The 15,141-nt window shown below is 36.6% G+C and overlaps 1 protein-coding gene across 1 annotated transcript in view; it reads right to left on the minus strand.

Moving 5' to 3' along the window:
* LOC150104894 (xylosyl- and glucuronyltransferase LARGE1-like) overlaps positions 1 to 10,507 on the minus strand; it is a 413,744-nt gene extending 403,237 nt beyond the window's left edge. Inside the window, exon 1 of the mRNA XM_090396042.1 lies at positions 10,307 to 10,507. The gene's annotated coding sequence lies outside the window, so the exon portion shown is untranslated. The remainder of the gene's footprint in view (positions 1 to 10,306) is intronic.
* Between the last annotated feature and the right edge of the window lie 4,634 nt (positions 10,508 to 15,141).

Here is a 15,141-nt window from a genome sequence, read left to right on the forward strand (position 1 = left end):
ATTTTTGTCTAAAAAGTAATAAAATGAGTTTTCAAGCTCGAAAATGCCCTTATGGATTCTCAGGAATCAATCGACCGTGAGATGCGGTGATCGGTCCATTAATGCCCTTGGGGGTGATGGATAGCAACGCAAAGCTGTACCAATGAAGTTTAACTGAGGTTCGGCTGTTGCTCTTACCCCCTTGGGCGACGAGTTTTTGAGTTCGCTCTCTTAAGGTTTTTGCCTTAAGGGAGCACTTTGAGTCTCCGGGGAAGGTGTTCTCCGGCACGGCCCGCTGAGGGGCTTTGTCGGTGAATTATTTTCCTCGGAATTTGAGCGGTTCTGCTCGGTAATCGAATTTCACTGAGTAGAACCAACGCTGAGATTTGGACGGTCTTTCGCCCACGAATGAGTGGCCTAGAGATCGTCCGATATTTTTGAGATTATCACCTTTACTTACACATACGGTGATCGGTCCATTAATGCCCTTGGGGGTGATGGATAGCAACGCAAAGCTGTACCAATGAAGTTTAACTGAGGTTCGGCTGTTGCTCTTACCCACTTGGGCGATGAGTTTTTGAGTTCGCTCTCTTAAGGTTTTTGCCTTAAGGGAGCACTTTGAGTCTCCGGGGTAGTTGTTCTCCGGCACGGCCCGCTGAGGGGCTTTGTCGGTGAATTATTTTCCTCGGAATTTGAGCGGTTCTGCTCAGTGGTCGGGGAGCCCGTCACTGAGTATAACCAACGCTGAGATTAGGACGGTCTTTCGCCCACTATGGAGTGGCCTAGAGATCGTCCGTATTTTTGAGATTTCACCTTTACTTACATAGTCGGTGATCGGTCCATTAATGCCCTTGGGGGTGATGGATAGCAACGCAAAGCTGTACCAATGAAGTTTAACTGAGGTTCGGCTGTTGCTCTTACCCACTTGGGCGATGAGTTTTTGAGTTCGCTCTCTTAAGGTTTTTGCCTTAAGGGAGCACTTTGAGTCTCCGGGGAAGGTGTTCTCCGGCACGGCCCGCTGAGGGACTTTGTCGGTGAATTATTTTCCTCGGAATTTGAGCGGTTCTGCTCAGTGGTCGGGGAGCCCGTCACTGAGTGGAACCAACGCTGAGATTAGGACGGTCTTTCGCCCACTATGGAGTGGCCTAGAGATCGTCCGTATTTTTGAGATTTCACCTTTACTTACATAGTCGGTCGATTGGTTCATTAATGCCCTTGGGGGTGATGGATAGCAACGCAAAGCTGTACCAATGAAGTTTAACTGAGGTTCGGCTGTTGCTCTTACCCCCTTGGGCGACGAGTTTTTGAGTTCGCTCTCTTAAGGTTTTTGCCTTAAGGGAGCACTTTGAGTCTCCGGGGAAGGTGTTCTCCGGCACGGCCCGCTGAGGGGCTTTGTCGGTGAATTATTTTCCTCGGAATTTGAGCGGTTCTGCTCGGTAATCGAGTTTCACTGAGTAGAACCAACGCTGAGATTTGGACGGTCTTTCGCCCACGAATGAGTGGCCTAGAGATCGTCCGATATTTTTGAGATATCACCTTTACTTACACATACGGTGATTGATTTTATATGAGATGCCCATATAGGGTAACGGATGGCAATGCTGAACCAATGAAGTTTAACTGAGGTTCGGCTGTTGCTATTATCCTGGGTAAATGAGTTCGCTCTCTTAGGTTTTGACCTAAGGGAGCACTTTGAGTTACCGGGGAAAGTGTTCTCCGTCGCGGCCCGCTGAGGGGTACGTGCCGGTGAATTATTTTCTTCGGAATGAGCGGTTCTGCTCGGTACTCGAGTTTCACTGAGTAGAACCAACGCTGAGATTTGGACGGTCTTTCGCCCACGAATGAGTGGCCTAGAGATCGTCCGATATTTTTGAGATATCACCTTTACTTAAACATACGGTGATTGATTCATTAATGCCCTTGGGGGTGATGGATAGCGACGCAAAGCAGTACCAATGAAGTTTAACTGAGGTTCGGCTGTTGCTGTTACCCCCTTGGGCGATGAGTTTTTGAGTTCGCTCTCTTAAGGTTTTTGCCTTAAGGGAGCACTTTGAGTCTCCGGGGAAGGTGTTCTCCGGCACGGCCCGCTGAGGGGCTTTGTCGGTGAATTATTTTCCTCGGAATTTGAGCGGTTCTGCTCAGTGGTCGGGGAGCCCGTCACTGAGTGGAACCAACGCTGAGATTAGGACGGTCTTTCGCCCACTATGGAGTGGCCTAGAGATCGTCCGTATTTTTGAGATTTCACCTTTACTTACATAGTCGGTGATTGATTTTATATGAGAGGCCCATATAGGGTAACGGATGGCAATGCTGAACCAATGAAGTTTAACTGAGGTTCGGCTGTTGCTGTTATCCTGGGTAAATGAGTTCGCTCTCTTAGGTTTTGCCCTAAGGGAGCACTTTGAGTCTCCGGGGAAAGTGTTCTCCGGCACGGCCCGCTGAGGGGTACTTGCCGGTGAATTATTTTCCTCGGAATATGAGTGGTTCTGCTCGGTACTCGAGTTTCACTGAGTAGAACCAACGCTGAGATTTGGACGGTCTTTCGCCCACGAATGAGTGGCCTAGAGATCGTCCGATATTTTTGAGATATCACCTTTACTTACACATACGGTGATTGATTCATTCAATCCAATACTCTTGGAGGGTAATGGATGGCAATGCTGTAGCCAATGAAGTTCTAACTGAGGCTCGCTATTGCTGTTACCCTCCTGCCATGATCACAGCTTTAATATCTCAATAACACCTTATCCCTACACTGTCCTCTACAGATAACGGGGAAGATGAAAAGCATTCTTGCTTCGTCCCTTTAAGCCAGTCCTTATAAGGACTAAACTGTCCTTATGAGTATCATTCAATTGGGTATTTGTCCATGGTTACTAAGATATTTCCAGAGGTTAACAAATGGCAATGCTGTAGCCAATGAAGTTTAACTGAGGCTCGGCTGTTGCTGTTACCCTCCTGGGGCGCTGAGATTCGAGAGTTTTGAGTTCGCTCTCTTAAGGTTTTGCCTTAAGGGAGCAATTTGAGTCTCCGGCACGGCCCGCTGGGGGACTTTGTCGGTTTTTCTTCGGAATATGAGCGGTTCTGCTCGGTGGTGTGCGGGTGGAAGGGCATCACTGAGTGGAGCAACGCTGAGATGGACGGTCTTTCGCCCACGATTGAGTGGCCTAGGGATCGTCCGAATTTTTAGAGACGGCTTTACCTTTACATATGGTTACTATGTTTTTATTCTATTTTCTAATACCGATTAAACGTGTTTAGTAAATTTTAGGCACTTTCAGTAAGATCTTCGTATTGAACTCGGCGTATTAATCAGTGAATAACAAAATTATTTTTCAGAGTGGGATTCAGTTTACACTCATCAACCAATAGGCTATGGTTTCGAATCCCCCCCGAGATCAAGGAGGTTTGTGAGTATTTTTCAGGTGTTGAATTTTTCCGTCAGACTGGAGGCCATTGCAGGCCTGAGTAGTTTGAAATTGTTCGTGTCAGCATTGGAATACCGTGAGTTGCCATAATAATGTAAACGATAAAATAGGAGGAAAACTCACGTTAAAACTTATTTATTGTAGAATTTTTCCAAAAGTTTCATAGGGATCGTCTTCGCAAGATTGTAGCACGTCAATCAAACAATAACTGCATTCTAAAAAAATGAATTAAAACTAAGGGACGCTTTTTAGAATTCTGTTGTTATTTGATTGACAATCTGTAATCCTGTACTGAAGATGCCTATGACACTTAAGGGGAAACTTCTACAATAATTAAGTTTAAACGTGAGTTTCCCTCCGTTTTTATAGTTATTATTTGAAATAGTTCAGAGGTATGGTTTGCAGATTATCTAGCCCTAAGCCTACAAGTGGGATTCACATAAAAATTGTAATTAAATTGGATCTTGCATCAAATATGTCTAAATCTCTTATCAGATAAACAATCTAACAAAACGCTGGGAATTCAGAATGAAAATTTTCTTCTATAAAATGTATCTTGTCAAAATAAACATTTAAAAAAAAATTATCCTACACTTCTCAGCTGTGACGTGTTCAATGGATAGAAACATTAAGAAAGACTTGAAAATCAAAAAAGCCGGTTACTATTGTTGTTTGTCGATTATGCTGAGGCAATTAAGGCTATTACACGAGAACTAGATTATATCCGTCAACCGTGAATGTTGTCTGATTGGTCAATCTATTTTGTGGGATGGGAAAAAATCTAGAAATTTTTGAAAATACAAAAAAGAAAAAAAAACATTCTTCACAGCTCCGTATACGACCAACTAATTCAATTTCAGTTGAAAATCTCTTAAAAATTTCCTTTGTCCTAGATATGATTCGAATTCAAGGGCCAGTCATTCTTGAATACACCAAGAAAGTCGGAGATCAGTAGAGATCCGAAAGTGAAACTGAAATGCGTCTCTCTCTCAGCACCGTTCTTAGGGTATATGCCGCTTATAGTCAAGCACTGTTTGGCTTCCCCCAAATTCAAGTAAATATGTAAAATTAAAAAAAAAAATAAAAATAAAATGGAGTTTTGTGGCTGTGATACAATTTGCCGTTTCTAGGTGTGGCCTTCGCTGCTTAGTAGGTGACGACCAATGTTCCCTCTAAACTGTGTGCGTGTGTGCGCGCGCGCGCGCGCGCACCTAGTAACTGCACGCACAAAATTTTTGTTTTCCGAATTTCCAATTTACAGTCCGTAACTTTTGAACGTACTATAAAACGAAGTATGTGATAAATCATACTTGTCACTTATTTTATTTAGTAATTTCTTCAACGTCTCCACTCCAATATTACTTTAACCCATTCCAACTTAATACACTCGGATTAGTTACTTTTAGCCCTGCGCCGTGTGGGCGAACCGATAATCACGTCAGCGAGTTGCAGAGGCATATTTCTTTCGAGTGCCTACTGTCTAGACAGTACAGTCACTTGAACTCAAACGATAATGGATTTTTGTAGCTACGCGGATTTAAGCGAATTCATTTAGTGCTCACAATTTTACAGGTTACAGCTAAACGGGGGGGGGGCAACATTAATACGAGAAATATAAACGTGTATTTGCATTCGTTTTTCCCTGCAAATGGCGCGTTAAAGTAATACCAATCTCAGACTGTTCTCAAAAATAAGAAGTCAGGAAATGACTAGAGATCGTAATTTCCTTATTTCTTAAAAAAAAAATAAATAAATAAATAAAAAATGGGGAGGGGGAGCGTTTCACTGTAGCATTCCTGCATGGTGTGGCGTAGTTCATTTATCACATTGAACCTAGAACCGGTTTGAACTTCATGTATTGCAGTGAGTTTTATTTATTGTCATTTGCAGCATATAATTTCATATTGTATCGAATCAATTTTATACCCGAAATGGCTGTTTAAACTTGGATAACCTGAGAAATTTTTTGTCAGGATTCCAAATTCGAAATTTCTTAAAATCCGTCAATAATAAGGAATATAGTAATTATATGAATACATACAGACAAAGCGAATCTAATAACTACTTACTGTTTGACGAAACGCATGACTGATTCATCACACTTCTGAGCAGCAGTAATCACATTATTAGTAATTATTATTTTTGTAAAAAACAACAACAACAACAACTAAGAATGTGATTAATTTTGTTACTGTCACATTGTAAAATTGACGAGAATCTCGTACTACTATTTTCAGGAAGAAACAGAAATATATGGCTATTACGCGCATGCGCACATTTAACAATCGTTTACGATGCAAAAAAAAAAAAAAAAACATTTTCATTTATATTTGATGTGTTTTGAGATGTGAAAGGATATCCCTCAGGGGGCGAATGCTGGTCTTAAATTCACGCTTGCTCTCTTGTTATCATTCAGGGAGTGAGAGGTATGATTGAAGTCTGATTAGCGGAATAATGAATTACTGATCATTTAAAACTATATATTTAGAAATTTATGTACATTTAATCATATAAATACAACATTTATTTTACAAATGATATTCTATCTTTTTCAATTTAACTGACCTACTTGAATACAAATTCTACCCCTACGGTTCTTCTTTATTAACTGGTCAATAACATCGTGATAAAAAGTTGGTTGTAACTTAATTTTCCCAAGCAAAAAGCACACTTGTAAAGGCTTTCTGAAGCTCACTAGCTAGAGCTACCTTCACTGCGTATGGCCTGTGTTTAAGCAACAGAGTGAGACGATGTGAAATGGCTATGCGTGCGCATGAAATCACAGCGCTGCTGCAAGGACTCGAGGATTCCTGGAAACTTCTGCAACCGAGCATGCCACGGTAGCTTTGACTAGACGAGCAAGCATCGGCCTTCGATACACAACGCAACATAACACAACACAAAGCTCAATTATTGCCGCGCAAGCTTAAGACGTCTTCTGTCTACAAAAATAAAAGCCTAAATGGAATGCTTATAAATGCATGCATTTATTAACAAATGAATATTACTTCTTTCTCAATTAATGAGCTTCCGCAGCAAGCATGGAGAATTCGCCCCTGGTATCCCTGTTTCTTAACTTATCTTCAAGGCTTTCTAAACCTTCAAATTAAAAAGGCGCCATTCTGTAAAAACCGAATTAAGCAAGGCGTAGAATTTTATTTATATTTATTTATTTTCTCTGGGCGCCAGAAAGCTTAGCGCCATTCCTGTTCATAAGTTCTCGTATAACACATATTTAAATAAGCGTGTCCGGGGTTGTTTTTAAACAGCACTGTGACCTTTGTCCTCTTCTTACACAAGCACGTTAAAATCAACAGTGCATAAACTTTTTGAAAAAAAAAAAAAAGAAGTCGACTTCTCCATCACTTTATATGTTTGAATGTGTATTTTACAACGGAGACTGACTGATTCAGCATCTTTCTAAATTTAGATATGTCTTAAAAATAAAAACTATATATATAAAAAATATGCATATAAAAATAATTAGTGCTGCAAATTCAAAACGACTTGAGGGATATATCTTTATAATTTGAACACTCTCAACGGCTTCAAACCTTATTAGAACTCAAATAGCTTTACAATTAGCTTATCAAGTAATGTACCTACGATGTTCCATATGATGAAGTAGGCTAATGAGAAACATTTCCCTCTAGGTTTGTTTTTAACAACTTTTTTTTTTTTTTTTTTTTGCCGTCTTCCTCTGTTTGATCCCTTCTAGCAGTTTCCTATTAATCAAAAGACTATAGCGTAACTAGGCCCTAATCTTAACAACAACAAAAAAAAAAGCATAAGTATTATTTTATCCGACGGAATATATAAAATTAATCAATGTCGAATAGAAGCAACTCTTTAATACCCTATTAAATCAAGAATAACAAGATAACGAAAGAAGATGAGCAGATCGAGTGATCGAAACGCACTCTAGTGTTGTATGTTTTTTTTTTTTTCCAAGCAGTTAAGCAAATAGCAAATAATTAGATTTTTTAGTATTCTTGTCACTGGGTTTTAAATTGAGGGAATGGAATTCTTAATAGGTTAATTAAAAGGTTCATATTTGCTTTTTAAAAGCGATTTAGAAAAGAAAAGATAATTATTTCCGCAGGATTTTTAATGTATCTGTACTAGAATTTCAGTAATTTCTTTCTACTTATCAAAGCAAACAAGGAAATTAAACATGTATGCAATAAGACCCAGATTCATCTTTCCCTACATGTGAATTCTGGGTGGTAATAAATATCTAAGTATAAAACACTATATAATAGTAATGTAACAAATATAATAAGTAAAAATTTAAACTATTAAATGCATTTTTTACATATATATCTCCCATTCCGTAAAAAGAGTATTGACACCTTTTTACTTTTTTTTTTTTTTTTTTTAAATACAATGTATATAACTAAGCTTTGCACAATGCAAGTGGAAAAAGTCCTTTTTAGGACTTCCTGGGTAACAAATGGCAATTCTGTAGCCAATGAAGTTTTAACTGAGGCTCGGCTATTGCCGTTACCCAGCCATGACTAGAGCTTTTTAGCTCAATAACACCCATCCACACAGATTATCTTCATTCAGATGACGGGATAAAGAGTCAAGGACTCAGTCCATCGCCCAGTTCTTTTAAGAACTATGCAAGTGGAATGATAAAAGTCCTTTTTAGGACTTCCAGGGAAACAATTAGCAATGCTGCACCAAGGAAGTTAACTGAGGTTCGGCTGTTGCTGTTATCCTGGGTGATGAGTTTTTGAGTTCGCTCTCTTAAGGTTTTTGCCGTAAGGGAGCACTTTGAGTCTCCGGGGAAGGTGTTCTCCGGCACGGCCCGCTGAGGGGTTCTTGCCGGTGAATTATTTTCCTCGGAATTTGAGCGGTTCTGCTCAGTGGTCGGGGAGCCCGTCACTGAGTGGAACCAACGCTGAGATATGGACGGTCTTTCGCCCACTATGGAGTGGCCTAGAGATCGTCCGATTTTTTGAGATTTTACCCTTTACTTACTAACCAGGGTAACGAATGGCAATGCTGTAGTCAATGAAGTTTTAACTGAGGCTCGGCTATTGCCGTTACCCAGCCATGACTAGAGCTTTTTAGCTCAATAACACTCCATCCACACAGATTTACTTCATTCAGATGACGGGATAAAGAGTCAAGGACTCAGTCCATTGCCCAGTTCTTATAAGAAATTGCAACTGTGCGTAAAAGATATCAGTCAGCAAAGGTACTAATTTCAATTATTAATGCAATTGTACACGTTTTAATTGTCATTTTTCGTATTTAGAAAAAAAAATATCCCGGTTCCAGTAACGTGTAATATCAATTGGAAAAACAGCTGACAACGTACTGTGATATCAGTCAGCTATGTGTGATTTATTTATTTATTAGGAGTGACTGTTGTAGACTACGGATCAATAAAGGAATGTCGAGATCAAAAGAAAATAAATGGCTAAGACTAATTAAATAAATTTTTATCTTAAATGGAAGCTCACCTAAAGATAGTAATTAATCTTTTGTATTGATTTCTTCATAAAGCAAATAATTCAATTCACATCAAGAGAAAATCCAAACAAGAATCTATTATTATGCCTTATGACAACTTTGTAATACTTTATGCATCTGTTAAGGAAGAGAGCAACAGGATAAGACACGCATCATTGCGAAATATTAGCCGACGATATGCTTCAATCTCAAACAAAATATAAAATATATTTTAAAACTGATGAGTCTAACATTAATCATTCAAATTTTGATATTAAAGCAAAAAAAATGAAACTCTGTAAATATTATTTCTTAAGTATGAATCCCTCAAAAGAAGTTGGATTTTGACTGACGCTGTCCAAATAAACTGACAGCGGAATCGTTTCGCATACTTATACTCGTATATCATAGATGAAAATGATTATGCCTGATAAAAATAATTCATATGAAAGATTCAAACTAATTTATTATACATAATAGTGATAATAATAATAATAAAGCGATATTATTTTAAAGTTTTGGTTAGTTAGTCCTATTAAAATAACTTTTCCAGTTAATTGTTGTCGAGCTATAATCCATCGATGCACTCTAAATATCAGCGCACGTCACACAAATGTATATCATAAGCCTCGTTAGATATACTAATACATAACACAGATATACAGTCAAGCAAAGAGAGAAATTTACCTGTCCTTTTTAACAATTTCTAGCCAATAATAATAATATAAAGGTATAAAGCAGTAGTGTAATAATAATAATAAATGAATAATATATAAAATGAATAATAAATGATTAGAGAATTTCAACAATAAATGGAATAAAATAATATACACCTTTTTTAAGAAAGAAAATGAATCAACCATTTGTTCTTTATCCTTAAATAAATAATATAATAAAGCAAATCTGTACTAGGATAAAAGTCTAACTTTTATCCTAGTATAGATGCACTTTACTTAAAAGTATGTTTAAATGTATGCTGTATCCGACAAGATACATGGAAATCAAGAAATGTGTTATACATTCCGCATATGTAATCTGTACTACCACAGATATTTTTATTTACTTAATATAATAAACTGATTTATTATATTTTATACTAATTTTAAATATGCAATACATATAATTTCATTAAAATAGGTTTTTTTTTTTTTTTAAATAGAAGATTAGTTATTCCTTCAAATTGCTTTCATTTTCGTCCTAAATGCTTCTGTTCTGAATTTCTAGGACAAGCAACAATACAAAGTATCCTATTAGAGATTTTATCTTTTGGGTCACGCAGTGAAACTACTTCACAAAACCTTCAGCTATAGCAAAACCCGATAACGCCTTCAAGACTGGAGCTGCATTCTCTGTTTAACACCGACAACACCATGTGGCTGGACCCGACAAGCTAATGACACAAGAACGTATACATTAGTTAAGCCTAAACTACTTACCCTTCAATTGCCTTGCCGTTCGTTTGCTTCTCTTCCGGTTGTTGAGACAGAAAAACTTCCGGTTAAAGAGGTGACTAACTCTAACTGCAGCAGCTAACCTGGTTTCTGCCAGATGCTAGACTATCCTAACAACACGAGCTGCCAGATCGCAGCTTTCCAATCACCGAAACACATGTACTGACTGAGCCTTGAATTCAATGGCTTCTGCTCTGGTACTCCCGCGCCCATAACGCAGAAGAGTCTACTTACTTCAGAGGGGGTACAGACTTCAGTGTGAGGGACAATAATACAGGTATGTTATGTCTTGCAAGGCAGACATAATCTCTGAACTATGAAAACAAATTAATATACTGGTGTAGGACTTTTGCTTATTTTTTTTTTTATTTCGTTTAATTACTCCTGGAATAAATTCGACGAGCGATAAATGAATTAATTTCTTTCAAAAAATAAGAAATTAAAGCGAACAGGTAAATACACAAAATACTTAACTGCCACACTTTGAAGATTATAATTTGAATATAAATAACAGTAGATAGTTTGCAAAGTAAATTAATCAAATTCATGTTAAATTCATCATGTTAAAAGATAGAATTTTATTATTAACTACTGAAAAGAAAATTAACAAAAAAAAAAACCCCAGTAATAACTACTTAAAAGTGAGAGAATTTTTTTGAGTCTCCATTCTAATAATATAATATTGTAGTTATCGTCTAGTGTACGTCAAATATGGCCAAACATTCTAAAAATTATAAATTACAAAGCTTATAAAAGAAAGATAAATCTTATATTCATATATAATGTAAGTAATTTAAAAATAATCGTTCAAAAGAAAATAAGAAAACTATTTAAAATATGTTATCTTTTTTATAATAAAATTAAATACACCAAGAACAAAATTAATTATCAATATATTTTATATGCTTTTTTAACTTCAGTTTATTTTAGGAGGAGCGATAAGGACTTAAATAGTAAGGATAAAAGTCCTTTTTAGGACTTCCAGGGTAACAAATGGCAATGCTAGCCAATGAAGTTTTAACTGAGGCTCGGCTATTGCCGTTACCCAGCCATGATTAGAGCTTTTTAGCTCAATAACCATCCACACAGATTTACTTCATTCAGATGACGGGATAAAGAGTCAAGGACTCAGTCCATCGCCCAGTTCTTATAAGAACTATAAGAAGTTTATTTTTGGTTTCCGGTTGTTTGGAGGTGGACTCTTCACAACCTAAAGTCCTTTTTAGGTTGTGAAGACTTGGACTTCCAGGGTAACAAATGGCAATGCTGTAGCCAATGAAGTTTTAACTGAGGCTCGGCTATTGCTGTTACCCAGCCATGACTAGAGCTTTTAGCTCAATAACACCCCATCCACACACATCAGATTTTCTTCATTCAGATGACGGGATAAAGAATCAAGGACTCAGTCCATCGCCCAGTTCTTTTAAGAACTCTTCAGTTTATTTTTCTTCTAGGGTTCTCATTAAGTAGTGATTGTGCAGAATCACAACGGAAATTTAACATTCTAAAAGCCAATGATGGGAGACTTTAAACAATAAAAATCTTCAAACAATAATTTTTTTTTAATGTTATTAATGGTATCATACGTTAAGTAATAAATATTATTAAAATTATTATTATTATTAGGGACTCATCGGGGGAGGTCACATATCGGCTGGCACACCTTTTTTGAATTTATTTCCATCTGCTCTCACCACCTCCAGATGCACGCCATTCCAATCATTATGAGAGAAAAATCTAATTCTTTCGCTCCTTTCTCAACTTCCATGGAGGCTCTCTCGTCCTCTTATTTCTCTTCATAAAATGAAAAATGCCGTCTATTGGTATCCTATATGACTGAGAAGTTTGTAGGTCTCAATCATATCATCCCCTCTTTCTCCTGTGCTAGTGTCTGCAGACCACAAATTTTCAATCTGTCCCCATAATCTACATTCCATACTCCTGATATAATCTTGCACCCCTCTTCACTGTATCTGCACACAGAGCAGGTCGTATCAAGGCCTTGTAAAAAGGGCCTTGATACAAACATTAACATGATGTTCGTTTCAGCATTGCAGTTATTATCCCCTGAGTTGTATTTGTAATCTTTGCAATATGGTCCCTGAACTTGAACTTCCTATCTACTAAACTCAAAGATCCCTAGCCAGATTAGTTTTCTCTAGCACCGATACACTATTGGTTATATCATCACACCAAACTGCATAATTTTACATTTACTAACATTGAACTGACAACCATCTTCACATGTCCACAATTCCAGCCTATTCAAGTGATTCTGCAAGTATTCCATGTCAATCGCTTTCCCAATTATCTTGCTAATATTTGCATCATCAACAAACAGCTGCATGTCTCCTGTGTGTCTTCAGTGCATGTCTCCTTCCCAGATGTCATTTGTGTAGAGATTGAATAATAATCGACCAGAGACTGTTCCCTAGGGTACATCATTGGTCACTTTAAATTTTGCAGATTAGCAATCCCCACACACTACATTTTTGATATATATATATATATATATCAGTCAATAATCCTTTTATCCAAGCTAATAGTCTTGCGCCAGTTACTATATGCATTATCCAATGCTTAGTTCTGTTCGTGGGCTTGTACAACGAAACTGCAATATTTTCATTAAGAAGTGATATAAAATAATAAAACAGTGATCTTCATTTGCTCCAATCTTTGTTTACGCGTCCAGAAACGCAATCCACGCGTAAACAAAACATCACTATTCTAAATATAATCCTGTTTATCCCACTCTATGAGACAGCATAGTTCAACTTAGCTCCGTAGATGCCGTCTAACGTAAAACTTGAAGAATGCTGTGGATTAAACAAAACGTTTAATGACGGAATGTTGAAGATCACATTTGTCTTTAATATCTTTAATTGTCTTTGATATCCCGAATAAGACTTCTGGAAAGTTCAAATGGAATATCTGAAAAATATAAATTAAGTAATCCCAGATATCTGAGAGAGAGAGAGAGAGAGAGAGAGAGAGAGAGAGAGAGAGAGAGAGAGAGAGAGAGAGAGAGAGAGAGAGAGAGAGAGAGAGAGTATGTGTGTGTGTGCGCGCGCGTGGTGTGTAGGTGGTAGCAGTGGTAAAGAGTATCATTGATCATAATCATACAGCAAGGTGAAATTTGCCACTATGGTGGATGTGCCGATTAAGTGAAAGTAGAGCTCACTGAATAACAGTTCAGTTAGGCGCAAGTATGCCATCTCTAGGAAAACCATAGCCAAGAACAAGTGCATTTTATATCTGTTAATTGTACGTTTGTGCAATTGATGTGTGTCGCAAGATGAAAAATCCTTGTCACCGCCGAATGAGACCGGTTAACTTATTTCAGTTGATGTGCTTATAAATGTTCCACACCTTCCTAGACAGAATTTTAGGTTATTTTAGGTTAGGCGATTCACTTGGTCAGAGTGGGGAAACATTGCCTCATTTGTAAACCAATCCAGCCGAAAGAGGATTTCATCCACAAATGTCGCAACCAACTTAGTTTGTCATTCTCTTTCAAAACGTGCAGAATCAGAATATTGGACAATTCGACGCGCAACTGTGTATGTTGATAGTAGAATAGAGAAATAATCATGAAGCTAATATATGTAAGAAGTAGGTTGCACTATTTTTTTCCCCTTGTGTAGAGCAACTTTTTCATTATTATATTGAAAATGTTCAAGAACTTTTGCAGAAGTTTTAGATTAAACTTTCTTAATTTGCAAGCTTACGTGTATAATTTCTTCAGACAATAAAAACTAGTGCAAATAATGCCTTAATTGTGATGATTAATAAAAAAAATATGTAAAGAAGAGGAAGACGCCAATTTTAATAACCTCTTTGGAGTAAAATAAAATTCCAGTTCGGGATTTTATTTGGCTTATAATTTATTTTAATAAATAATAAGATAATAATAAGAAAATAATAAATAATAATAACAAGCCATTTATTATTTTATAGTTTTTTTTAAAGATTCTATAATCGATCATTTAACGTTCAGAATCCTCGCTGCCAATGCAAAATTGAAATTTAATTGTGGTGTGTATGATTTTAAATAAACTTTTTTTTATTAAAATTTATTATTTTATAAAAAAGTAATAATATTAATGACTAATATTCATGATTAATCAGTTTTTTATAGATAACATCTAATCATAAATTCCTTATAAGTAGAAGAAAGTAATATTTTGATCACTAAGTGTATTCTGTAATTAAATAGTAGTTGTAACTATGTTTTTCAGACTTCATGTTCCAACCTACTTGATACCAGCTTCGGCCTATTATTAATTGCATTTTTGCGATGTACCATAAAAAAAAACATAATTAGAATTTCTGTTTTTCAGTTTCAAGAGGAATTAGTTGACTGAAGTACGTTATTATGCAACTGATGATACAAGAAAATTGTTAATAGTGCAAAGAGTAATGAAAATAGCAGTGAAGATTGTTTTTGATTTCACTCTGCAGAGATTAATTTGCATTCAAATGAGAAATAAATGTTGGAGATAAGTACCAAAATTTATTTGTGGTTATCATTTACAGGATAGTTATTAGTCATTTTATCATAGCTTAGAGAAATAAACAACAGTTTCTGTCAAATTGAAGAATAATAAAAATTCTCACGAATACGTCTATCTGATTGGTCGAAAAAGATGTGATAATCGTATGCTCATCTAAATAAACAGATGCCATTAACAAAACCTACTTATTTTAAAAATATTTGCTTAATATGAAAAATAGAGTAGAATTATTTATAGTTATTTAAATAGCATAATGTTTTATAGAAAATAACTCACTTGAATTCGAAATCATTCAACAAATTTTAA

Source organism: Typopeltis vanoorti, chromosome 7 (genome assembly GCF_054136105.1).
Source record: "Typopeltis vanoorti isolate ZY-2024b chromosome 7, IOZ_Tvanoo_1.0, whole genome shotgun sequence".
Lineage (NCBI taxonomy): Eukaryota > Metazoa > Arthropoda > Arachnida > Uropygi > Thelyphonidae > Typopeltis > Typopeltis vanoorti.